At 44.9% G+C, this 26,102-nt stretch overlaps 2 pseudogenes; one reads left to right on the forward strand and one right to left on the reverse strand.

Moving 5' to 3' along the window:
- The first annotated feature begins 1,654 nt into the window (after nt 1–1,654).
- On the forward strand, nt 1,655–1,773 carry LOC111733141 (annotated as a pseudogene).
- A 1,701-nt stretch (nt 1,774–3,474) lies between these two features.
- On the reverse strand, nt 3,475–5,338 carry LOC105307925 (annotated as a pseudogene).
- Between the last annotated feature and the right edge of the window lie 20,764 nt (nt 5,339–26,102).

A 26,102-nucleotide genomic window follows, 5' to 3' on the forward strand; every position in this document is an offset into this window, starting at 1 on the left:
GAGTAAATTCTATTGTTTTATCTTCAAGTTCTCTGATAATCCCCTGTCATCTCCAATCTACTATTGAATCCACCCAGAGAGATGTTCATTTCAGTTATTGCATTTTTCAGATCTAAATTTTCCTTTACTGTTTTATATCTTTTATGTCTTTGCTAAGATTTTTATATTTTTATTTCAGGCATGTTTGCAATTGATCGCTGATACATTTTTTTTTATGACAGCTGCTTTAAAAGTCTTGTCGGATAATTCCAACATCTGATTTGTCTCAATGTTTGTGTCTATTGATTGTCTTTTCTCAGTCAAGTTGTGATTTTCCTAGTTCTTAGTATAACAAGTGATTTTGATTATATCTTGGACATTTTAGGTATCATGTTATGAGGCTCTGGATTCCATATAAGTCTTCTGCTATAGCCTTTTAATTGTCAGGTGGGATTGGAAGTCTAGGTTCTCCACTCAATTTCTTTTGACACCTTGGGATGAGAGAAAGAAAGGGACACGTTACTACTGAATGGAAATGGGAGTTCAGGTTCTCCATTAGGCCTCCAAGACACCTCCCTGGCTGAGAAGGGGAGGGATACTTCCTCCTGCTCCCCTGCTGGCCTCCATGACATGATGAGTAGAGGTCTCTTTTAGTGCTGTGGGGAATGAAGAATCTAGCTCCCTACCCAAAGGAGAGGTCAGATGACTGTGAGGGTGGAAGTATAAGCGTTCCACTTAGCCTTTGCTGATTGGGAGCGGGTGAGGGTCGCAGGTTTTCCTGTACTGTTTGGTTAGAATAGAGCAGTTATTTTCTGTTGGAACTTTTAAAAAAATCTGTTCCCATTGAGATATCTTCCTTGCTGGCTTCTTCAGCTCTATGTCTGGGATATATGAGGCAAAAAGAAAACCCGGGGAACTCTCTATCATGTTGTTCCCTAGGTCCCCCAGTCCCTGGCTGATTTACTTACTGTTTCCTCCTTTCAGAGTTTTTTTTTTTAATACTTGTTTTATATATGATGTCTAGGGGAGTTTATTGTGGTTAGTGACAGGAATAAGGAGAAGTCTGTCTACTCCGTCTCGTCCCAGCTGGCATTTATCTCTTTTAAACCTCACAGCAACCTTATAAAGCAGGCACTAGTGTTATCTCCATCCTACAGATGAGACAACTGAGGCCCAAGGAGGTCACACAATCACCAAGTGCTAGAGCCAGGCTAAAACCTCGGACTTCTAACTCCTGGTGCAGAGTGGATTCTATGGCACGAGACACATCTTTGTATGTTCTACATTTTTTAAGAGAAAAAAAATTATTACAATAAAAAATGCACTTATAAAATGTCCACAGAAGGCATGTAATTCTTCACTGCTATGTAAATTTATTTGGAATATTTTATTCACCTTCTATAGTTATGATGATGCCACCTAAAACATGCTGTAAATGATGAGTTGCAATCTATACCAAATGTGTCACTGATTTTCAACAATCATTGGTTTAATAATGATTATGTTAAAGGACTATAAATCACAACTATATTCTGGATGTTTATTTACTGCCATGTAGTGTAGTGGAATTTAAAGTATAGTTGCACATGGATGGTACAGAAATACATTCAGTACTAAATTATTTTATACCTTCATGACAGATTAACATTCTTCCTGATTAAAAATAACAGCTTCAGTCTATTGCCATGCCACCCTGAACAAGCCCGATTCCATCTGATCTTAGAAGCTAAGCAGGGTCGGGCCTGGTTAGTACTTGGATGGGAGACCATCTAGGAAGACCAGGTGCTCTAGGCGTAAAAAAATGAAAAAAATAAGGGATTGTAAGCTGACAAGGTCCTTGCAATCCGTGAGGTCAACCAAGGGTTGCCTCATCTAATAAACAAACAAACCAACAAGGAAATAAATAAATATAACAGCTTCGGCTATGGTCTGTAATGCCACTCCAAGATTCTCCAAGCAGTAATTTGTGTGTATGTGTGTCTACATGTGCACCCATGTAACAACTTAAAGTATATATTTAGTAAACAAGTGCAACATTTTTCATGTTTAAATATTATACTTGGATTATTTGTAAAACCAATAAAACCTCACACAAATACTGTTAATTTCAGAGAAAAAATCCATCAACTCATAATTATTCTAATATGCTTTAGTTGAACACACATGAAATTTCTGAAAGATGCATATATTATCTAAGATAATAAGGTATAAAATGAGTGTTTCATATTTTATACTATGAAATGTGCATTTCTGATATTTGTTTAATGCCGTATAAAGTTTAACTCAAGAAATTCTAAATCCTGGATCCCCACAGTTCATTTAGAAAACACCTCCCAGTTCTGGCTCTCGCAGCAGGTTTAACAGATTAAACGTGATGAAGTGTTCTAGCTCCCTCTATTTCAAGTATCAAAGGAAAATGAGGCTCAAACATCTCTGTAGGTTGTAGCCGAAAATGCAAAGCTTTAGAAAACAGTCAAATGTGTTTTGAAATAAGATATAAATTGAAAAAAAAGATTCCTAAGTGTCTGTGTTAGGCTGGTGAATACTAGGACTTTAAAACAATTTTATTAAATCTGAATATTTGTTCAAAGATGATAAAGAACACAATTTGCCTATAAATATATGGTTTTGGAGAGGACTCAGTCTTGATGTTTAAAACTTTTTCAACATCGTTGACTTTGGTTTTGTTTGCTTTTGAATGATATTAATTTAAAATTCAACTGAACATAAATATTTGTCCTCATTTTATAATGAAATGACTTACTTTTGAAATAGAGTTTTTTTTAAAGCACTAGAAAGAGACTTTACTAAAGCTGTTTAAATGTGTCTTTTAATGTCATCAGAAATCCTGCAGTACAGAAAGTATCTTGTACCCTCAAGGTTTCAGAGTGAGCTGTTCTTCTGAAATTGCAATGCCATTTAAAACACCAAAAAGTCAAATAGGAGACTACTGAAATAAAGCACTGTGTCTAAAAGTTATAAGCATGATCCCACAGTCTGAGTTAGCAACTTACCACCTCTTCTTAGGCACGCTAAGTTTTCAGCTTAGAAAATAATCTAAGTTGGTCCTTAACATATTTATTAAGTATTATGAATATATTAAGATCTTTCGCTCTCCCTCAAAGCAAAAAAAAAAAATGATGTCTCACTAAAGAGTAATAAGTATATCTTGCTTTTAGACATTAGACTTTCTGGAATTGGCCCAACTGTATAAAACTTTTAAGAATTAGATGAAAGTGTGGAAACAACACTCTATGAAAACAGTGTGACATAATTAAACATCACTATGTTGAACCTTTTTCGAAAGTTAACTCATAATAGAAATTATGAGACTTCTATAACATTAATTTTAAAAACACACTAGAAAAAGTGCTATTTTTTAAAAAGTAGAATTTTTTCCCTACTATATATCAACATGGAATAATTTCAGTTCTCCTGTACTAAAAGCTGGACTTTTAAAAAAACCCTAATATTGTAATACTGAATATAATGATATTAATCAGCAGCGGCTTCAGATTCAGCTGGACGCCTGATTAGTCTTGGGATTCCTCTTTCTCCTGCAGGACATTTTGGTTTTCCAAACTTATGTGCATGCTGCTTGAAGAGTACTTCTACATAAAGAAAGGCTGCAGTCAGCTCATCCCCATTGTCTATCTCGATTTCTCATCCATTTATACTTGTCTTTCTACAATTTCTAGCAGAGGGCTCTTAGAGCTAGAATACAGCATCCATTCTCTTATACTGTGTGCATATCTGGGCATTGAATAAATCAAAACTATGGACTCTAAATAGTCTCCTTAATGGGAATATTTATATAGAAAGAAATAGTAACGTGCTGAATCCTTGGGAATATTCTTCGGCACATCGTTTAGTTCTGTATTTGTTGTGTTGGTCGAAATCATGATTTCATTTTTGATATCTATTTCCAATTGCACATAGTTGAGCTCTTATTCAATTTTCCCAAAGCCTACAAAGCCTGTAAAGCTTATCGAGAAATAGGAAATGCTACTCCTTGCAGTGTTTGATGTTTAGTATCTACACCCTCATAAGTTTGTTCATCATTAATTTTAATTTTTTGCAATTCTTCCTCAACTGCAGTCAGTGGCACAGATGATTGTGACAGCAATTTTTTTTTTATATCCGTGCAATGATACATTGTCCTTTACTCTCTTCCAAATATGTCAGCTTTCATGTGGCCAGCTCCAAACTCCCTTTTCAGAATCGCCCTTTTTGCTGCATAGAACATTTTTTGACAAACATGAGACCATGCAATAAATATCCATTCGTATTCCTGGGCATTCTGAGAATCTAATCTGAATAATATGCAACACGGTCATTTGTCCTCCAACAAGGAAAACAAAGGAATCATAACCCCTATGCCAGGAATCTGAAGGCTGCCTGCATGATCCAATCACAAGTTTCTCATTTTCAATAGATATTTTCAGAGGTCTGTATCTTCCATTTCTTACCCAGATAAAGGTATGTTTAATATCTTCACTTGCTGATAAGAAAAAGGGAAAGTTGGGCTAATGTCGGGAGAGGTGGAAGGCACTCCCCCTTCACCCAGGCCACCTCTGAAGGAAACTAATTTCCCTCACGCCTGTGAATTTTGGGTCATCTGCAACTGTGGTAGCAGCCTGGCCCAGGGCTAGAGGGACGCAGTCCAGGAGTTCCTGGGGACACGGGAGAGCATGGAGAGGGAGAGGTGCAGAGGCTCCGCTGGCCACATGAGACCAGACTCCCCACGCTCCTGGCCCATCACCTGCCGGCCGTCGGGCTTACCGGGCACTGTGGTGGTTATCTTGGTTGCTGGTTTGGGGGACTGTTCCATATTTTCTTGATAGGCGGCTAAAGTCTGGCAGAATATAGCAGGAGGACTTCAGCTTGTTACCAGGCTGCTGAGAGGAGAGGTGGTAAAGAACTGGTGGGCCTTGCTGTCAGAGAATGGGCCCAGGGCAGGCTGCGGGTGTGGAGTTTTAAATCAAGGGAGATTTTTCCCAGGCACAGTGGTTTCTGGTGCCAATTTGGAGTAGGCAATGACTCTGCTTTCCCATGCCCTCTGAGGGGAGGAAATGGAGACCTCTCTCATGCTTGCCTTTGTGGACAGTGTGGCTCCTATCTGCATTTCTCAGCAGAGGGTTCTGGATCACAAGCTGGAAGGACAGGGATGGGTAAGCCATCAGAGCATCAAGTTGAGAGTCAAGCCAAAGCCCTTACAGGATTTGCCAAGGACCTGATGTGTGGCACCATTCCTGGGCCCTTCTCTTGCTCCTTGGGCACTGGTGGGCATGGTAGGAAGTACTCAGGGCTCACCCATAACACTCACTGCCACTTTGAGTTCTTGGAAGCACTTGCCCATGTCTTATCTCATTAGAAACTCAACTTCTGTTAGTTACCCTTATTAGCCACAATTTACAGGTGAGGACACTGAGGTCCAGAAAGGTGAAGTGACTTGCTAAAAGTTTACAGCTCCTAAATGCTTGTGTACTTGGTTCCCCATGATTGAGAAGTCGTGTTGAGTGGGGGAGGATACTCTACCTGATCCAGCTGAGTCACCAGCATCTCGTTCAGTGCCTGGCACAGAAGCTAGGGAGAATTTTCTTTCTGTTTTCTTTCTACCCTGGCTCAATTTTGGATGAGGTTCAGTTGGGGGCTGGCACCACTAAGCAGTCCCAAATCCCACTCATATGCAGAAAGTCAGGCCTGGGGTGTGGGTAGAAGGAAAGTATTAGAGAGTAGCCCACTATAACCAGCCCATCTAACCTTGGAGCTTGTTGATACCTGGCTTTCCATTGCAGAGGGACCAGGGGATGGATGGCCCAAGGTTTGGTATAAGCTAAAAGGGGCACAATGGCACAGCAGTGGGGTCCATGGGCAATGAGAGGGGGCTCTTTTGTTACCTTCTCTCTAGTGTTTAGGAAATGTTTTCTGTGGATGGGTCCATATCAGCACCCCCTTTTATACCCCGCCCGATGCCCTTTGAGCAGGACCAAGCTGGTGACTTCATGCTAATTACAAGGCTTCGATTACAGGGCTGAGCAGACATATCTCACGGTACATCTTTTTGGACCAAGCCGAGCTTATATATGTGCTGCTAAATAGAAATATTGCTCTCGGATAAGATTCATAATAAACTGCTGCTTGGTCTGATTTGGAGCTGCTCAGGAGACTGGAGGAAATGGATTCATGTGGCTCCTCCACAGTGAGGCTCTTGGTAACATCTAATAAACCCAGAAATTTATGAGGGACACACACACACACACACACACACACACGAAACAATTTTCTGATGCTATTTTTCTCTGTGGCCAGGCAGGAGGGGAGCTGTTTTGCAGCATTGTAGAATGGCTTTATAGCAAAGGGGCTCATGGTGGCTTTGGTATGGTGAGTGCTGCGGTGCTGAGAGAAGGGGCCGCCTTCGTTGAGTGGTCACTGAGGCTTGTCTTAAGTGCTATAGACCCTTGCAGGCTTTCTCTTGCCAACCAAAACCTGCTAACCTGGCCTGAAGCCCCATGGAGGACAAAGCCTTTGTTCTCTTCTTGTATTCCAGCTTCCAGGGCCAGGATTCTAGAAACAGGGCCCGGGGGATGCTGTGCTTGGGGGGCTGGCCAGGCTGGCAGGGCATCATGGGTGACAGACTATCCTCGTAGCCTGCTTATCTTGATGTTCTGAGCTTGCCACCTGACAGGTTGGGGTAAACTGACCTGACCTACAGACTTTTGGGTTCATAGAGCCCCTGATCCCGGGAGCCTGTGTGATGAGAAGGCTGGGGTCGAGGGCAGGGGCAGGGAGCTGGCTCTGTGATGACAGCAGGACCCTAGTGACCCATGTCTACTGTTTGTCTTTCCAATGAAGGCTCACAATATCCAGGGAGGGGCCTCCCCTGAGACACCATATGTGACCCAAATTCAGAACTGTTACTTTCTGAAACCTGAGACAGTTTTAGGTTTGGTGGCAAGGCGTCCTTAGAAGAAAGTCTTCTACTTATGAATCAAATCAACTTTATGTTTCTTAATTCTCCTCAGAGAACAATGAGGATTTCCACCTACATATACCTGTAGAGGCTGGAGAGTTTACAATTCTTGATTGGACTTTGAATACATAACCCCTTGGCCTGTCATGTTCTGTTAATGCTCAGTTAAGTCATCATTCTCTGAGCACACACCACATGCCAGAGGCTGCATGTAAATACAGGCTCTCCTTGAACCTTTACAACGAACCTACCACAGTGTATTAGTTTCCTATAACACATTACCACAAACTGGGCAGCTTTAAACAACTATATTCTTTCACAGTCTGGAAGCCAGAAGTCCAAAATCAGTATCACTGGGCTAAATCAAGGTGTTGGCAGGGTTACGCTCCCTCTAGAAGCTCCAGAAGAGAACCGTCCCTTGCCTTTTCTAGCTTCTGGTGGCTCCAAGCATTCCCTGGCTTGTGACCACATCAACTCTATTTCTGCCTCCACGAACACATCACCTTATCTTCTGTGTGTGTCAAATCTCCCTTGTGATTACATTTCTGGCCCATCCGGATAATCCAAGATCATCTCTCCATCTCAAGATCCTAAAATTAATTGCACTTTTGGGCTATATAAAAGAACGTTCACAGGTTCTGAGGAATTGGGCCAGATAACTTTGGGCAGCATTTTCCCACCTGCCACACAGGGCCTATTATTGCCTGTTCTCTAGGGGAATGAGGTGGGAAATGGCTTCCAGGCAGAGGCATGATGGAGCTGTGAGCACTTGGGCATTGCTGGGGTGGAGGGGTTCAGGTGGGGACAGAAGTGCAGGGAGAGGGTACCCTGCTCGGGAATGAGGATCCATGTCAGATTCCTCCCTGTGCCTCTCACCAAAGAGCCCTGCCCAGGGCGTGACCCAGAACCAGAGCTCAGACAGCCTTGGAGGGAGGCATGGAATGGAACATAGATTGGTGGATAAATGAAAGGATTGAGGGATATGTGGATAAATGAAAGACCAATGGGACCCACCAACATGCCTTGAGCCCCTCATCCTGTCTTTCTGCATTTTCCCATAATCAAGATCCTTGCATTTCTCCCTGGATCATGTTCTCTCCCCAAGCCAAGGTCACTCCTTCGTTGCATTCAATGTTTCTCATTTGCTCTGCTTGTTGGTTCTGATTCAGAGCTGAAATGCCTTTGGAAGTACAATCAGCGGTCTCTTCAGCTCCGCTCACCAGCCCCATGAGAATGGAACTCAGATGCCAACTGGGTAGCTGTCCTCCTCTCTCCATGCAGCCCCCCGACCAGCTTCATGGTCACTCCTGTCCCCTCCCCAGCAAGGCTTCTGTGCTTCTTCTGCAGAGAACTAGAGACCTGGTCAGGAGGCCTCGCTGAGTCACTCTTGAAATTCCTTCCAGCATGGCTGCTATCATGGCTGGAGCTGAATTCAGACTTTTCTTCCCCCGGAGGTCATGTCCCAGTCTCCACGGAGCCCTTACCGCCTCTATTGAAATCCAAGCTCAAAGTCAACACTGTTATTGGGAGAAAGTCATTCTCTCTTTCTCAGATGTTCCATTCTATTTAGACTTCTCCTCAACTTGGTCAGTTGAGCAGTGGTAATTGGTCACTCCTGGTAGCAGAATTCAGTTCTGAAGTGATTTCTGGGTTTCGAGAGCCTCAAACTCCTAACAGCTGCATCCTTCAGCTTCACGTAAGTAACCTCTGCTGATCAGTTTCACCCCTTGTGTCTGAGCCTGAGACCCTGTGTGACTTTGGAAGGCAGAGCACGTTTCTGGAGCAGCCCCTCTATGAGTCTGTGCCTTATTTTTAAGCCGCGTCCACAGAGAGTAGCAATCTTGGGTGGTAGATGTAGTAGAAAGAACATGGGCTCTAGAGTCACACAGATAGGCGCCTGGCTTTCAACTGCCTCATGCTAGCTATGTGACTTGGGCAAGCCACGTTATCTCTCTGAGCCCCTATATTCCTCATCTGAAAATGGGGTGTAATGGTCCCTACCTTATAGGATTATTGTGAGAACTATATGAGTTAATGACTGTCATAGAATGCATGGCCCTCCTCTGTGGGAAGTGATGTGGACATGGCTAGAACTTGAACTCCAGTTCTTCTAAATGAGGGGGCAGTGAGGGTGAACCCTCATTTAGGGTCTCAGGCTCTCCAAGTTTTTCCTTCTAGTACCCTCTCCCTTTTACTCCATAATCTGGTAGGCACTTTCCCATGTCCCAGTCTCCCACCCTTGGTAATACATGTCAGATTCATCCATTCCTTTTGATGCAACTTGTTACTGCAGACTGTCAGTGTTTCAGCCATGTGATGTGCTATTGCTTGGCTTTAAAATGTGTCAGCTTAGGTCCCGGACCTATGATGTGAAGGGCCAACTGACATTCAGAACTTTAGGGTTTTCAAAACTTTCTCTGCAAGTCACTGCCCCTATCAAACCCAGGCACGCACGTGCGCACACACGCACACACAGACGAAGCCTCTTCAAATGCTATAAAGAAAGTTCTGAGGCCTTCAGAGTGTTTGGACTTAGATTCTGTGACAGGTGCAGCTGGGTTCCAGCTGAGTTCCAGCTGAAGGGTACATTCCACTAGGTGAGGGCTAATGTGGACCACAGGGGGCTTTCGTCCTAATATACCAGGACATGGCTAAGTGTTGGTTATAAACAGGGAGTTATGGGTGTTTTCCACTGACTTTTGACAGCTAAGAACAGGTGAATCCTGTGAAAACATTTGAGTCAACATAAGAAGGCTGTAGAAATAACCTAGAAAGGCCCAAATGGTGACATGGCAAGCTGCAAAATGTCCCCCAAAAGATATCCAAGTCATGTTGTGATGCTATGAGTGTTACCTTATATGGTAAAAAAAAAAAAAAAAGGACTTTGTAGATAATAATGAGAATCATGAGATGAGAGATTACTCTGAATTATCCCAATGGTCCCTAAATACAGTCACAAATGTCCTTAGAAGAGGGAGGTAGAGGAAGATTTGCCACAGACACACGGAAGAGAAGGCAAAGTGAAGATAGTGGTAGGGATTAGAGTAATTAGGCCACAATCCAAGGACACCAGCAACCACCAGAAGCTGGAAGAGGCAAGGCACAGAATCTCCCCTAGAGCATCTGGAGGGAGTGTGACCTTGCTGACATGTGACCTTAATTTCAGCCCAGTGATACTGATTTTGGACTTCTAGTCTCTAGAACTGTGAGACAATGCATGTCTGTTGTTTTAAGCCCTCCAGTTAATGAGACTTTGTTATAGTAGCCACAGAAAACTAACACAGGGGGCTGATGTGAGTGTCCTTCTCTGGCAAAAGGAGGGAAGATCATGAGCCGGCCATGCTGAAAGGGTCTGGAACAATCATCTTGAGCTGTGTGATGATGGGAAACTGAGGCCCAGAGAAGAGAAGGGCCTCAGAAAGGGTCTACAGTGAGGTGGTGGCCAGCTGAGACCAACTTCGGTCTCTTGCTTCCTGGATGAATGGGGGTGTAAGCTGCCCGCTGCTTCTTCCCAAGAGATTTGGCTTTCCACCTTCTCTGCATCTTATCCTTTCCTCTTTCCAGGAATCTCGTTCTGCCTGTGGCTTCGCCACTATCAGTCTCTTTGCAGCCTTGGTCCTCCTGGGTCTCAGAGCCCCAAGCTCCTCTATGAGCCTGGTCCAGGCTCCAGCTTCTTGTAGGCAAGCCCTCTCCATCACTCAGTCTTGAGACTCTGCCTGACTCCAGGCTGCCCAGCTCCCCTGCTCAGGACTCCCTGCCCCCAGACAATTTGTCTTCCAGTGGCTGTTGCTTTCTCACAGGCAAACTCTCACTTGCCATAGAAACACAGTTAAATAACATAATCATTAACACCAAATATACAAAAGATGGCTCCTGTCTGTAGCTTCAAGGGGTGTGTGCTCCCTTTCCAGCCAGTGCTGGGGCCAGCCCCCTGCCCCATTTTGTTAGCTGTAGTCTTTCTAGTAGTGCCTAGCCCAAATACCAAGAGAGCAGACTGCAGGCTGGCTGGCTGGCTGGCTGGCACTCCCGCTGCCCCCTAACGTGCAGCCTACCATGTAGTGGGTTTTCAGCAGTGGCCACTGGGGACCCCGGGTCTGTCCCAGTCAGCATGCTGCTTCAGCTGCACCCTGGGCTGGCTGCCTGTTCCCCAGAACTGCTCCCGCAGCCGCCACCAAACCAGCACTGTGCCAGCCAGCCTTTCTATATTTATCTCCAGGAAGATATGGAAAGGGTACTGCTGCTCATTTAAAAATAAATGCCTAAGAAAGATGCTGAGTATCCTGTTAAGGATCAGCATCCTCTCTTGCTGGATTTTAACGAGTAAATCTTTAGAAAAACAAAGCCCAGACTCTGAATTAAGAAGGTAATCGCCACCTCATCCTCATGCACAAACGAGTCTCACCAATCCACTCTGACCTCTTCAGATGAGGCTTCTTAATGTTCCAAAGACACACTGTCACCTGCCAGTAAGTGTCCTGGAGGAGGCCCTCGCAAGTAAAAGAACATCTGTCAGGAGACCCACTCATTCATTGCTCCACAGAGGCGATGTTGGTCTCCTGAGGTGTTGCTTTCTGCCTTTTAAAGCACTAAAATATGATTAACCCTCATGCTCAACTTGGCCTTGAAAATGACTCTCGAGATGGCAGAACCACTTATCTTTTGGTATCTCTGCCGCCAACGTGTGCTTCCTTGTGGGGAGTGCCAATCTTCTTCTGGGTACCTCCACAGCACTTGTCACCTCTGAGGACTCATGGTACAACTCTGGGCCTTAGGCCCTCTGAAGAGCTGAGGACATCCCTCCCAATCCCATGCTCATCTCAGATGCTATAGGCATTTCTTCACTTGTGGCCTCATCACTCCTACCTTTGCCTCCACCTTCACGTGGCTGTCTTCCCTAGCGTGTCTGTTCTATAAGGATGTATGTAATTACATTTATGGCCTACCCAGATGATCCAAGATAACCTCTTCATCTCAAAATCCTTAACTAAATCACATTTTTTGCCATATAAGACAGTATTTACAAGTGTTTTGTGGGCCACTGTTCAACCCACTATATACCTCTAGGATTCCCCAGTAACCCAGCCCCTGGCCATCATTCTGGGAAAGCCTTGATTCCACCTTCCATGTTCACAGCTTCCAAAATGGGCCCACCAGCTCCCCACAGCACATGAAGTTATATGACTCTTCGAATATGGATGGCATTGAACTTGGCCTACAGGAAGTTGTCTCATGCAGGATTTCTCATCTTGTTATGCATACAAGGAAGAAAAACTCTGTGGTCTTGTCTTTCCCTCCCCTTCCAAGCCAACTAGTCTGAAGCCTCACTCATAGTCCTCCCCCAGGAGCAGTGGAAGACCCTCCTGTCAGACTTCTTGGTCCCTCTCCACCAACAACAGACTAAGGAACATGTAGCTTATTCCTTTTCCTTTTCTCTAAGAGTCTCCAAGGGTCTTTCTTGTAAAAAGTGGTCCTTCCCAACTTTTTATACATGGCAGATCCCCTAGAAAGGTATCGGAGCTGTCCAGCAGATGAGGATCCTTAGAACGCGGAGGACTGGCCTGACCGATCAAATGGCACTGGCTGGAAAGGCCTTTTGGGTGAACCAGTTGGCCATTGACTCTGCCTGTGGTCACTCTGGACAGCCAGTGGGAAAGCGCTGGGTGAAGGATGAAGTCCAGAATCCTTGCAGGGGAACAGAAGGCCCTGTGAAAGTTAGCCCTGCTTGCCTCTGCTAACCTTGATTCATCAACACCCCGATCTTCTACCTAGAAAGACTGGCAGTTTAAAGTCTTTTAGATAATGTCATGCTTGCCCTACCTCTGACCTTTTGTCCCTGTTGTCCTCTCACATGGATGTCACCTGCTCTGCCAAGTCAAACCTTCCCCCAGTCTTTCTGGGAGCTGCCTTGTCCAGGAAGCCTTTCCTGATTGCTTTAGAACCTGTTTTAATTCATTTTGATCCTTTAACAAATTACTCTTGCATGATTATTTAGTTATCATGTGCTGTGTGTGTTTGTGTGTGTTTATCTGTGTTGCTTCTCCTGCAGACTTAGAGCACAAAGACCAAGCCTTACTCCTCACTACACCCACCTCCAGCCAGCTTGGGGTCTGGATTGCAGCAGGTATTCAATAAGTGTTGGCAAAATGGACTTGACTGAGCGATAGAGTGACCTTTCTCAAATCTAATTATGCCCAAATTAGATGCTGCATCTCTCTTGGAATGATGATAGGCTTGTGGTCAGCCCTTGCCTGTCTCCCAGCCCCTGCTTCCTTCCTCTCCCCACTTCTAGGGCTCCAAAGGAAGGCTGGGTAGAGCTTAGCTATGGAGGAAGAGTAGCATCTTCACATACAATGTCATTGCCAGCAGAGGGACCATCTTTAGCAAAGGCCTAGAGGCATGATGGAGCCGAAGTGCCCATAGAGTCTTGGGTGGTTGAGGGTGGCTGCCTGTTCCTGGTGGAGGAACAATGGGAGAGGAGGCTGAAGAAGCAAATTGAACCTTGCTGGCCACCATTAGGAGCTTTGACCTGATCCTGAGGGCAAAGGGAAGTCATGGAAGGGTTAATAGCAGGAGCATGCCAGGGTCAGGCTCAAGTGTTTAGACACTGACTGTAGTTACAAGATGGGAAGCACATTGGAAGGAGTAAGTGTGGGAATAGTAACGAGTAGGAAACTGCGGCCATTGTCTGAGCAAATAGTGGTAAAGACCTGACCAGGAACCATGGCGTGGAGATGGAGCCAAGGGACTAGCTGAAGGTCTTCCGACTGCCACACATGGTTGTGTCTGAGTCATTGCTGCCCCAGAGCAGTTGTATCGTGAGCTCAGAAGCCGGAGAGCTGGAGCTCGTTCTCATGGAAGGTCCTCTTTAAGAGAGAGTGGAGGTTCAGGGCTCCATGTTATACCTGGGTTAGCACTTTGCTTAGAGACCTTGTTTCTCTGGGATTTCTAACTTTTACATGAAGGGGCTTGACTTAAAACACTTTGGTTTGGCCCCAAACATCTTTTGAAAACAAACTCTGTAAAATCATTTCTGAATTCCACATGTTTATCTGCATTAAAGTCTGCACAAAGGAGTATCTCTAACTTTTTTAAATAAGAAAGCTTTGATTAAAAAAAAAATACTGGTTCATTCATAAGGTGTCCTTGTTTCCTTTGAGAGTTTAGATCCTGGGATTTTTAAACTGTTTTGGACTCCATTTGGTCAGAACAAAGCAACCAGTCCCACCTGGGCACGTGTACAATATTCCCCAGAGAGGTGCAGCCAGTGGTCAGAGGATGGGTGTCAAGCACGCCCAGCACTGCTTGTTAGCCAGTCTATACCAGGTCAGGGTCAGGGCCAAAGAGCTCGTGACCTTTTGTAGACATCAAGGTCATCATTTTGGAGAATATCAGAGCTAAAACCAGCCTAGGAGATGATGCAGACCAGGCCCCTAACGGTACTACCACGGGCACATTCAGGCCCAGAGATGGTGCGGACTTGACCACAGTTATGGTGTCAACCAGTGACCTGGAAGCCAGCCTCCTCCTCCCAGCTCCAGGGCTAGCTCTGCATCCTTGCTAGCCCGTGTCTCATTCTCTGAGGGACTTATCTGCTTGGTATGAAGGCACTGATGAACTCCTTGCCCCCTTCCTCCAGAAAATTTTCGAGAACAATCAAGATCCAAAGCAAATGGTCCATGTGTGCCTCAGCTCAAGACCTGCCTTGTTGTGATGGCTGAAATCTAAGGTTCTGACCAGAGCTGGGACTAGGGTGAGGTTGGTGAGGTGTATAGGGCTCAAAATTTCTTGAGGCACCCACTCTTATGTGCAGATCCTGCACTCGTATGACCCTGAGGTGAGGCCTCCTTAGGTGTCTCACTGTCCTCACCTGAGTTCCCATCACAGACCCAAGTCCCAGTGGCTTCTAGGTTGGTCCTGAGGGTTTTTCCATCAGACCTGGGGCCTCCTGGTTAGTCTGAGTGCTTGGCTTTTTGCAAGAGCCAAGCACTGGGAGTTGACAAAACATATTGACATCCATGATCTCATGGAGTCCTACTGCCTTTTTATAATGGAATTAAGGCAAGAATCTTAGCAACTTGTCCCAGACAGGGCAGCAGAGGGTAAGCAGCTTATCCAAGGCCGCACAGCCTGCAGGTGCAGAGCTGTGAATTGAACCTAACTTCCACTCTTCCCTATTTATTCACCCCCTACACCTCTCTTTGCCCAAACTACTGTTTGCTCACATCGCCCACAGCCGCCAGACAAAGGCTCTTGAGCTCAAGGCCTAAATTCAGACTTAGGCCACTATTCTTCCTGCCCTGTAGGACCCACACCAGCACTAGATATTTTTAGGCAAACAAATAAGGTTATAAGGCTGAAATAATTGCCCTCATTTTGAATTGCAGAGTCTTCAGATAATCTTGTGTGGCCCCAAGGAGGCTCCTGCCTGTTTCTGCCGATTGGGATGGAACAAGCCCAGGTAATTGCCTCTTCTGTGTAAAAACCAATTTGTCCAGGGAAATGAGCACAGTTGATGTAATCAATTAAAACACTAAAAGCAATGCAGAATATACAGGAAATGGAAAAGAAATTGGAGCCCTCTGCCCCGCCTCATTTTCCCGATGCCTGAGTCCTGCCTGAACAGCTGACAATTTCTTTCCTCTTTGGGCTCGACTTGAATTTGTGTAAAGGAGGCTGAGCTGACAGGGTTCCTGCGGGCACAGAGCCCCAGCTCCCCAGCCAGTCCAGTCTCCTTTGCCGGGCTGCCCTGGACGAGGAGACTCAAGGAATGTGAGGCATCTCCTATGCTTGGTCCTGGGCTGGGCATGGAATCACACGGCGTGGGAGCCATGAGCCACAGAGCCACCAGGGCCTCTTCTCAGTTGGGCCTTCGGGGCAGGAGTGGATGTTTATGAGGAGCTGGGGACCAAAACCCAAGAGGAGCACTGCCACTGGGTAGCCATGCCACTAGTGAAACCTACGGGGTCTGGGCTGCTCTTGAGCACTGTCTGGTCTTTGGGTCCCTATTTGCTAGCCTTGTGCCTTCTTGGGCTGTGACCCTGGCTCCTGGGGCAGGAGGAAGCAGAGTGTGTATCCTCAACTTACCTCTTAGCTTCTTGAGGTCACGAAGCCAGTGTGATTTCTAGCTGGGGTCTCATCTCAGAGAGCATGTTCTGTCACTCCACTCCACCTCAGATTTGGGGATTCAGGGCCCACGATGCCCAAGAGGCAGAAATGGTAAAAGTATTCCACTCCCATTTGACCTTGGCAGTGACGTGGCTCTGCTGTGGCTCACCTTTGAAGGAGTGTGGGGCAGACAGACCACGCAAACCCTGCACGCTTTGGAATCCCTTCTACCTGCTGACGGAACAGGTCTTCTCAATGACTAAGACCTTTAGGTTCCAGACAAGGATGGTACATGGGTTTCTGCTTGTGTTCCAACGCTGACAGACTGAAGCGGCTGAGTCCAGGTGCAGTGAAATGAACACTGTGATTGATTAGCAATCTCTGCCAGGCTAGCAGGAAGAGGGTGATGGCATGTGTTTAGGGGTCTTGCTACCCTGGTCAGAGGTGTTCACAGGGACATGCATGGCATGTCAAGGAGAGAAAGGAGGGGCTGGTGCATGTTTAGCTTAAAAATCTCATTGGCTTTTTCAAGCCAAATCACCTTGGCCCCCACTACCATTCTCAAGCGATATTCTTTCTGTCATGGAAGCAAGTGGGAGACAGCTGTTTACTGGCAATCCTCACTTCCAAAAATGCCAGATGGGTCCATGTTTTCATTGCTATGGTAGCAGTGGCTCTGGGCCCCAAAGGCACAGTGACCCAGGCAAGAGGGCTGGCATTCTTCTTCAGGGAAGAAAACTGAGTTACCACAATAAGATGTGTCTTCCTGTATCCCCTTGTGGCCTCTGTCTTCCATAGCAACTGAGGTCAAATTTATTTCTTAGATTTGAAAAAAGATCAATATCCATTGAGAGAAACCATTGTTCTTCCTGGTTGAAAGCCTCTAAGTGGCTGCCACTGTTGGTCCCTAGCAGATTCTGCTGTGATCAGTCAGGTTTATGACCTAGAAGGTCCCACAAGCCCTGGACAACTTTAACTGATCACGCTGGCCCGAATGAGTTGCATTCAACCAAGAGGGATTCGTCCGTGGTAAGCCTGGAGGAGGGGTTCCCTGTGGAGGCAGGAGCAGTTGTGGAAACCAAAAGGTAAAAATTTGTCCCTCACTAACCAAACTCTTCGCCTCAAGAGTTTCTTGAGGATTGCTGGTTAAACTCAGTGGATTGAACACCCACATTTACCTCTGCTCCCTCCCCCAAAACACAGTTTATAGTAAAGAAATAAAGAAGGGATTATACCTATAGGGACAAAAAAAAAAAGGCGGGGAAAGGAGGCAACTACAAGAGAGAGCTGCATCTGGAAAGTGAATGGATGAGTGGTAGGTGAATTTACAGAGTGAAGAGAGTGGAAACTTAAACCCGTGAGTATGTGTCAGCCAGGAGGAAGCAAAGCAAAGCAGAAGACAAAAACTTGGAAGACTCAGCAATTGGAGGAACCAGGGTATTCTTAAAAGCAGGTGTGAGATAGGGCGGAGGCCAAGGGGACTGATTCGGAATGTGTATCAAGCGTAGTTAGACCTCTAATCTCCCCGAGCCAGGGCGCAACCACCCTGACAGAAGACAGGGGGTCGACTTGACGGAGAGGTGCCCAGTTGAGCACATGGATGAAGTCATTTTTTTCAACACAGAGATAAGAACACATAGCTGATGGTGCGAAGACTCTCAATCTTCTCTCCTGCTTGGACTCCAGAATGCCGACAGCCAGGTTTATACACCCTTAGGCAAAAGATGGGAAGACAGCTCTGTGGGGGAACTGGCCAGCCAACTAATGGAAACGTCAAATCCTAATTTAAGTAAAAATAGTGATGTGGTTATACTGAGAGTTTGGAGTAGGGAAAAGGTAGAGTACATGGGGATGATCTGAGAGAGAAAAATCCTATTTTCCATAGCAGGATGTCAAATAACTTTCTAGAATGGTAAAATCATGAACCTTCCATTTAAATGTGTTCCATAGAAATATGGAAGTGCATACTAGAAGCCGAAGAGTTACAGAGTTGGAAGTGGCTGCCCCTATGGAGTAGGAATTGGGGATGAGGAGGGGTGGGGCAAGGGGTGCCACTTTTTGTATCAGCCGGGTGATGTATTTGACTTTTTAAACTATTTACAAGTATTACTTTGATAAAAAAAAAAAATTTAAGTCAGTAGTCTTTCTAAGAGTCACTTGTGCCAGATGATCAATTCAAGGGCATAGAATTAGACTGTACTTGAATGGTACGAGATGGTAAAGTAACAAGACAGCTTATATGAGTACTGGACAGGCATTCGTTCTGTGCCAAGCAGTTTCCTTTCCACGCTATTGAGTTACCCAATCCCCTTGTGTTCCTGTTACAGAGAAGTAATCTGTGGCCCAGAGAGCAGAAGAGGTTTGTTCATAGTCTCTTCGTGAGAATAGCAAGGTCAGGGCCGAATCTGTTTCGCTGCCTTTCTAGCCTTTGCTTTCAACCTACCTCTTCTATAACCACAGCCCCGACACCAGCTTTCAGCACTCAAGAAGGAAACCATAGCCCACACAGGGAGCTCCATACCCATTGCTCTGAGGTGGATCTTACTAATCTGCCCATTTCACGGATATGGCCACTGAGGCACAAAGGAGTTCTGTAAGGGTTAAAAAAGGGGTAAAAGTGGGCTAAGCATTCATGGATAAGATTTATAGAAGAGACAACAAATGAGATAATTTTTTAATTAAACTTTTTATTTTGAGATAATTGCAGATTTACATGCAATTGGGTAAAGGGTGCAGAGAAATCCTCTATTCCCTTTACCCAATTTGCCATCATGCGACATTTTGTAAAACGGTAATGCAATTTCACCACCAGGATATTGACACTGATACAATCAAGACACTGAACAGTTCCATCGCCAGGAGGAGCCTCTCGTTGCCATATTACAGACACACCTATTTCCCCTTCCTCCCTCACCCTATCCTTTATCCCTTGCAAGCACTAATCTGTTCTTCATTTCTAGAATTTTGTCATCTCAAGAATATTACATAAATGAAATCATGCAGCAAGTAACATTTAAGCGTTGCCTTTTTCACACAGCATAATTCTCTGCAAATCCATCCAGGTTGCATCAATTTCCTTCCTTTTTATTATGAGGTAGTATTCCTGAGGTGTATGTACCAGTTTGCATCCATTCATCCACTGACCAGCTATGTGAGTCATTTAGCCCTCCACTACTCTGTGGATCTAGATAATAGAGTTCACTGCATAGGATTGTTACAAGGATTAAATGAGTTATTATTTGGAAAAGTTTGGGAACCCACTAAGTGCTATATAGTGTTAGTTGAGTAAAATACAAATAAATAGGTTGAGGATTCTACCTTACGTTTGTAGAAGCAGCAAAAAATACTTGCTTTCCTGATCAACAGACAGATCCCCCAAGTTTGTTCTGAAAATCAGAAAGCTGTATAAATCCTTTTGCAGGAGCTGTGTTTTCTGTTTAGGGCAAATGCAGGTCCCTGGTTTTCAGCCTTCCTTTGGTTTAGAAGTGGAAACACCATTACCAGCAATTTTACTGCCTCCTAAGCAGAGTGCCTCTCCATCCTCTTGCACCCAAAGCTACTTCTAAGAGTGTGCAGCACTGAAAGCCCTCTGCTACTAGGGCTGAAATTTCAAACATTAGTCAAAACTTCGACCTCATTAATATCAGGCGTTACCAAATGCCCAAAGCAAACGCTTACCTCAAGGGAAGCGGGGCAGACTCATTGCTGAGCTATGCTGCCTCCCTGCCTTTGGGGCCTAAATTCCATCTTATCAAGATGCCGGAGGTGAAAATCTTGGCTAACTTGGATCCATGGTGTGAACTGAATTGAATGCAAGAATCGTTCAATGTAACACCTGCAAATTCCAAGCCAATGTGACAATGAGCAAATCCCTAGGGAAGTCCAAGCAGCCCAGGTGGTCCCAGGAGGGTGGTACTTAAACCTATTCACACCAAGCAAGGACTAGGGGGTCAGCTTGTGGAGACCCCTATGCCTGCTCCTGCCCCAGCCTCTCCCTCGGTTTCGAATTTAAACTGGAAGTTGACAAACTGAGTTGCACAGGAGAAAAACTGGGGCCAAATCTGGGTCAGAAGGGTTTGTAGCACAAATTACATTTCTCCGCTAATTGTAATCTGTTAATTACATTTGAAAAGGAGGTAGAACAAGGAGAGGCTCCCCACCCCCAACATTCCAAGGAAATCCAATCCTCTGTGTGTGCACTGGTTCAGCAAGGCATACACGATTTCAAGACGCAAAAACACGCACTGAAACGTGTCTCTATATTTAGAGATAATGGAGTTTTTCTTTCGTAAGGCTTGATATAAACTTTGATTACATAGCATTTCTTTAATTTGTTGCTATTCAAGAAAACCCTGGGAACACCAGGGCTTGCAATGCCTAGCTTTTTTCATTTGCATTTTTCATTTGCATATTTTAATTTCTCTGACTACAGCTCTACACCTTCATAGGCTGTCCCTATGGGAGGGAAGAGAATACTTTTCAGGATAAGTAATACCTTTGGGGGGGCAGTCGATTTTAGTAATTCAAGGTACTGCAGAAAACATGTGAGTCTTGAGGAGCTTAAAGATGGCCTGCCACCATGCCAGGCTGCCCAGGCTATGCCCAGCTAAAGAACGGGGATCCTGTTGACAGACCCCCAGATAGCCTTCAATTTCATCCACTTGTATAGTTTCTAATGGTGCGCAAGTCATCACAGAGGCTTCAGCTGACCAGACCTGGAAGGACAGGAAGGCCCTGAAAACTATCTCACTATCCCACCATGGGACATAGATAGGACCACCGAGCCAGCACCAGGCCAGAACCCAGGGCTCCCTGGCTGCTAATCCTTAAATCTTCTCAGCATGTTGCTTCTATCTCTGGGAAAGAACCAGAGCCTAGGATCTATGCTGCAGCTCAGGAAGACCTATTCATGGCTTCCTACTTTAGGGTGTGAAACAAACAAAATAAATCTCAAATGTACACAAACAGAAAATGAAAAGAGTCTGAATTCCTTCTCCCAATGTAACTCTGCGTATCAATATGCAAAGTTTGTGGGGCAAACTTTAGCCTTTTCTAGAATATCTTCTCTATAGAAACACAGGGATTTTTTTTTTTTATAGGATGATTATGTTTTAGCTATACGCTCACAATGAGGAGCCTGGTTTTTAATCCAGCATTTATCTGGATTTCTGATTTACCACCTAGCGTCCTATTTCCTTAAGGGTCTCTAGGTCTCCTGAGAGAAACTTCAAGACTGGCATTTTGGGTTCCTGTTACACTAGTATTTAGAAGTTTTGAGAACATGGCTGAGGGTTGGGAGGGTTAAGCAGGGTGGGTAGAAATCCTCCCTCAGGTAGGAGAGAGCTGAGGGCCCTGTGCATGGTCTTGGAAGCTAGCAAGGGGGCCCAAGAGGATGTCCCCCAGATGCTCTTTTCTCCAAACCCTGGGGCGCTCACTCCAAATTTATTCACTCAAGCAATATTTACTGAGCACTGCTCTATGTGCCAGGTTGTATGTCAGGTAGTGGGATCCAAAAGTGGCCAAGACACCTGTTGTCCCTGCTGCATGGAGCTGACAGGCTAGTAGTGGGGACCAATAAGTTGACAAACAACTATAATAAACTGAAGGAATCAGGCTTTGTTACAGGGTGTTGGCTGTAACCACGAAGGGGCCAAACTCCCAAAGACTGACTTCAGAACCAAGTAAATGTTTTACAAACTTAAATACAAATTTATAAGCATGAAAAAAAGCAATCCTTAAATAAGTAAAAAGAAAAACAAGAAACAAAAATCAAAAGTAACATGAAACTGAGTAGAAGAACTAGTCCAAGTGACTTTTAAAACAGTCATTTGACTGAGCACTCCTAACTGCATTTATCCTGAGGGCAAAAAGAAATGCAAAAACAATTTCTTAAACCGTTTTTCAGAAATCATATTGTTATTGTTGGGGGTAACGTTAGTTTTGTTATTCTGAGGTTGTCATGCACGTGTTCGGGGGTAAATCAACCAAGTGTGCTGGTTTCACTGGATGGAAGAGGTTAAATAAAAACCATGTAGTCCTGAAATTGAATTGGAAGTGGTAGAATGAATTCATAACTATTTTACCTGAAAAATGTCTTTGAAAAGGCCTAGAAACAAATGGCAAAACTGCTGGCAATGATACCTCTAACACTCATATCTCGATTTCTAAATACTATTTTCTACTAAAATGAGCCAGAGCTCCTGGAAGAAATGGCAAAGAAGCTGCCAAGCACTAGTAAGGCCACGGCTAAAGGGTCCGGGCATCAATCTGCATAAGCTGGCCACTCGCCAAAGACAGGATAATTTGAGCCTCAACAAGTAGCACATCGAATATCTTTAAATCTATGAGATCTTTCTGATATCAAAAAGATTTTTAAAGAGACATTGGTCCCATCGGTTCTCATCTTTGGAGGACACTAGAGGATCAACTCCTTATTTTGAAAACTGGGAACTAAAGGGAGAGAATGAAGCATTTCGCTTGCCTTTCCTATAGAAGCTATACTTCAAGATAACCATAGACTTGGTGAGATGAAGTTCTTTGTATGAAAGTCTTCCAGCTAATAAATGAAGAAAGAAGGGAAGAAGTAAAATATCACCATTTGGCAACCCCCAATGAAATGATGGACACTGATACAATACACTGGTCTTATTCCTATTTCTCCACTTTTACCTGTATTCCTCTGTGAGGGTGTGTGTGTGTGTGTGTGTGTGTGTGTGTGTGTGTGTGTGTGTGTGTGTGTGTGTGTGTGTATGTTTAGTTCTATACAATTCAAATTTATCACAAGTGTGGATGGATGTTTCCACCACCACAGTCAAGACACTGACTGATTCTATCACAAGGATTCCTCCTATCAGCATTCCCACATCCGCCAGCCACCACTCCTCCCTCCTCCCCCGCCACTGTCCTCAACCTCTGCCAACTACCAATCTGTCCTCCATTTCCAAAATGTTATCATTTCAAAAATGTTGTATAAATGGAATCATACAGTATGTAACCCTTCGAGATTGACCTTTTTACTCAGCATCATTTTCCAGCGATGCAATCACATTGCATCAATGGCTCGTTTCTTTTTCTTGCTGAGTAGTATTCCATGATATGGATAGCTGTGCCACAGCTTGTTTAAGCATTCCCATCGAAGGCTTTCTGGTCTGATTCCAGTTCTGGCTATTATAAATAAAGCTGCTATGACCGTTCATGAACGTAGGTTTTCATTCCTCTAGGATGAATGCTCAGGAGAGCAACTGTTCAGTCATGCGGTATTTCTGTATGGTTTCTAAAAAAGTCTTTATCACTTAAAGCTGCATATCGAATCTAGTCTTCGGACTCCCAGTCTAGTGCTCTTTCCCCCGTCTGCTGCCTCTCAGCCCACAGCAGGCAAACAGAATATGCGCGAGTCTGCCTGCCGCTTAAAGGGGTGGGGGTGGGGGTAGCTCTTTGGCCACAAGAACTCACAGGAAGCTGCCTGTGCCATCCAGCATATCAACTGGCTTTGCAAGGACCCGGCCCAGATGTGTCAGGCCTATGGACACAGGCCTCCTTTATGAGGCTTGCTCAATGGTCGTCTGTGAGCCCGGGGGTTGCCCAGCCACCTCCTGGCCAGGGGCATGCTGGGTAACTGCCAAACCAATGACAGAGTTCACACTCTCCGGCCTTTGCTTCCCCTTCATGTTGACTGGAAAGTCTCCATCTTCCATAACGTAAGTGGGGACATTGAAAGCACAGTTGCTGCCTGGCAGGACTCAGGCCACTCTTCATTGTATGCAAGCCGTGAGCATTGGGTACTTGTTCTGCAAAGATTTCCTGAGAAGCCACTAGGTGACCAGGAGCTCACCAGCTCGAAGCAGGGCTGAGGGAAGCCGGAGGATCCATAAGCACAACTTGGTTGACTTCAGACACTCAGAGAAGCTACAGACTCTTACCAGATGTTGGGGGAGGGGAGCACAGCTGGCAGGATTCGAGTATGCGCAGAGCATAGTGGGAGTGGGGAAAGCAATCTGGGGCAAGAAACAGCCCAAGTAAAGGCCTGGAGAGCTAAATCGTGGCAGAAGGAGGAGCTGCTTCTGTCCAGAGGGGAGAGTAGGTGTGAGAGAAGGGGTGTGGTGACAGACAGAGGGAGGAAGGCAGGAGCCTCAATGGGGAAGACACGCAAGGCCTGGTGAAGGGCTCACGAGGGAAAAGTGATGTTTTGGAGCAAAAGTGGGGTTGGGAGGAACAACTTCAGCAGAGTAATCACACAGTGGATTATTTTCTACTCCGACCATCTTTCATGAAAACACTTTGATAGCATCTGTTATCACTGTGCTTTTCCAGAGAAGCAATTTGAAATCCTGCCATGATTAATGGGCCCAACCGTGTCGTGAGGCGCAGACTTCGAGGCAACTTGTGAAAGCGGACATGTCATAGCAGGTTGTGCCCACATCTCAGAGCATGCCAAGCCTCCCTGCAACAGAGCTCCTCGGCCCTGGACACGGCAACCATGCTGTTCTGGGCAGTGCCTTCGGTCCAGGTCTCTGTTGGATATGCCACCCAAGGGCCTGGGTGATGGCCTGGAGGGAGAGCACACAACGCCAAATGATGCACACTTAACGCCAAATGATGCACACTTAACGCCTAAGGTGCTTTTTGTATGGTGGTGTCAGTTGGCCCAGCCATCCAATCTCTTTCATACTAGGACAGATGAAACAAGTGCCATGTCACAATAAATCGGGTCACCGTTAGATAGCTCATTTCATTGAGTATTTATTGTGGGCCAGGCCCTGAGCCAAGAACTTTCATGATCTGTTGGGATCCTCCCCCAAATCCTGTGGAACAGGCCCTATTATTAGCCCCATTTTACAGAGCAGGGAATGAAGGCTCAGAGAAACGAAGTAACATGTTCAAGGTCACACCTGCTAGTAAAAAGTCGACACAAGCTTCAAACCCAGGACTGGCTAATTTCAAAGCCCATGCTCTTCCCACTATAGCACACCTCAGAGCCTAGTTTTTTCTTTTTAACTTTGAATTTTGAAATAATTATAGAATCATGGTCAGTTGCAAAAATACTGCAGGTAAGTCCTGTGTACCCCTCACCCATGTCCCCCCAATTATTACATTTCTTGTCACTACAGTACAATAACAAAACCAGAAAATTGATATTGGTACAACCTGTGTATAATTCTGTGTCATTGTATCACATATGTCGACTCCAGTAACCGCCACTGTAATCCAGATACAGAGCTATTTCATCCGACAAATATCTTCCTTGCGCTACTCCTTTAGACACACACACACACACACACACACACACACACACACATACTCCCCGCCATCATCTCTAACCTCTGGCAACCACTAATCTGTTCTCCATCTCCATAATTATTTCACTTTGGGAATGTTATGTAAATAGATTTTTTTTTCATTCAGTGCAATGCCCTTGAGACCCATCCAAGTCATTGCATGTATCATTAGTTCATTTCTGGTTATTGCCGAGAAGTATTCCATGGCGCAGATGGGCTACACTTTGTTTAACCTTTCACCCACTGAAGGAGGGCTGGGTTGTTTCTAGTTTGGGGCTATTACAGATAAAGCCGCTATGAATATCCATGCATAGAGTTTTTTGTGTGCAAATAATCTTCCATTTGTCTGGGATAAATGCTCCCAAAGAGTGATTGCTGGGTTGTGTAGTAGTTGCATGTTTAGTTTTATAAGAAACTGCCGAACTGTTTTCCGGAGGGGCTGTAGAATTTTGCATTCTCACAAATCATGTATGAGTGACGCAGTTTCTCCACATCTTCTCCAGCATTTGATGTTGTCACGTTTTTTTATTTTAGCCATTCTGATAGGTGTGCAACGATATCTTATGGTGGTTTTTGCATTCTCTGATGGATAGTGATACTGAGCACCTTTTCATGAGCTTGTTTACCATCTGTGGGTTATCTTCTGTGAAATGTCTTTTCATATCTTTTGACTATTTTCTAATGGCAGTGGGCTTTTTTATGCTGTTCGTATTTGAGAGAACTTTATGTATTCTAGATATAAGTTTTTTGTTAGATATGTAATTTGTAAA

This window comes from Pteropus vampyrus, unplaced genomic scaffold (assembly GCF_000151845.1).
Source record: "Pteropus vampyrus isolate Shadow unplaced genomic scaffold, Pvam_2.0 Scaffold529, whole genome shotgun sequence".
Lineage (NCBI taxonomy): Eukaryota > Metazoa > Chordata > Mammalia > Chiroptera > Pteropodidae > Pteropus > Pteropus vampyrus.